Source organism: Euprymna scolopes, chromosome 3, assembly GCF_053919585.1.
Source record: "Euprymna scolopes isolate OS-2025 chromosome 3, ASM5391958v1, whole genome shotgun sequence".
NCBI classification, from domain to species: domain Eukaryota; kingdom Metazoa; phylum Mollusca; class Cephalopoda; order Sepiida; family Sepiolidae; genus Euprymna; species Euprymna scolopes.
The window spans coordinates 173,137,232-173,138,685 of record NC_136484.1 but is presented as its reverse complement, the minus strand read 5'-3'; positions in this window follow the sequence as shown (position 1 = coordinate 173,138,685).

The following is a 1,454-nucleotide window of genomic DNA, read 5'->3' as shown; positions in this document are numbered from 1 at the left end:
AAAACACGCAAAAAAATGTGAACTTCGGCAGCATGCTGTTGGTGTAAATCACTATCCACTTATATCCAAAGCGGAGAAAGAAATATGTAGAACAGATACTACACTACAACCCTCACAGGCGTTATTCAGATAAAGGCGGTCCGTGTTGACATCGGATTTACTCAACAACAAAATCAGCAGTCATGATCTCTCAGAAATGTGACAAAGCTGTGACAACACGTGTCAGATTTATGCCATTGAGCATTTTGGTTTCTAGCAGAATTATCAGAGATGAATTAGTTTTATATCAATATTAAAGTAACAACCAGCTAAAGGGGCTCCCGTAGATTCTGGAGAATGTATTGACAAGAATTGCAAGGAACTGTTGGACTGGAATATGGCAGTATCTTGTCTTTTTTTCCAATGCGTCTGCAGTAATCTACAGTATGCAAGAATGATTAAGCATCTGCCGCAATGTAGAGTAAGGATATGCCTTTGTTTATTGTTAGTTTGTGTTGAATTTTTTTGACTTCTCTCCCATTGCTTTATATGGTTTCGTTTATTCTATGATTTCACTTAACATTGGATCTTGCCTTGTTACTCAAACTAAACTAAGTCAGTTTATGAGTAAAGCATAAGTTTAAACCAAGTCTATTATTTTCTACCTTTTTCTGATTTTTTTATTCAATATAGACTACTCAAGCCGTACCTGTTCAGAAAGGAGTGTACGGTTAGTGTTTAGGCAACCTTGCCCCAGTCTAGACTCATTAAGCAGTGCCAGTAAGGAAGGGGGAGGCGCGGTTCAGGAATAAGTTTTTAGTATATTTTTTCTCAATTCATTTGAGATAGTAGAGGGTTGTCTGACTTGCTATTTTTTTTTCCAAACACTTAGAATAGTTTCGTCGAGGAGTTTTGTTTTTTATTCACTAATTTTTGTGATGGGATGGATATATTTCTAGTTTTCTTAAATGCAACCGATATTAAATGGATTTTATTCATTGCTAAAAACTAAATAAAAAACCCCAACAAATGCGATAGAAATGTGAAAGAGAAAACAATTAAAGCGAAAAGATTAAACTGTATTTATGGTTTAAATCAAATTCTGGATTAAATCCATTAGTCTTCGAGGTTTTAATATTTGAACCAATTCCTCACTTCAGAACAAACCATCAATTAGTCTGTTAATCTGCAAAAATTGATGAGCGGCACAAGCTCTCGAGAGTCTTATTTAAATTAATTTTCGATTTAATTTAAAGCAAGAGAGAGGGGGAGGGGCTAATACTGATTCTTTTCCCCCCATTTTGTATGATCCTTGCTTTTTCTACTAATTCTGTAATTTACTAATTCTGTCTAACATTTAATCAAAAAATTTCTTCGTTTTTTTAAATCTTCTTTATTGATCACATTTGAGTTCAATTAAAGTGGTAGGGTTATTGCTCATGTGGTATTTATTCAATGTGGATATATGGCTATTT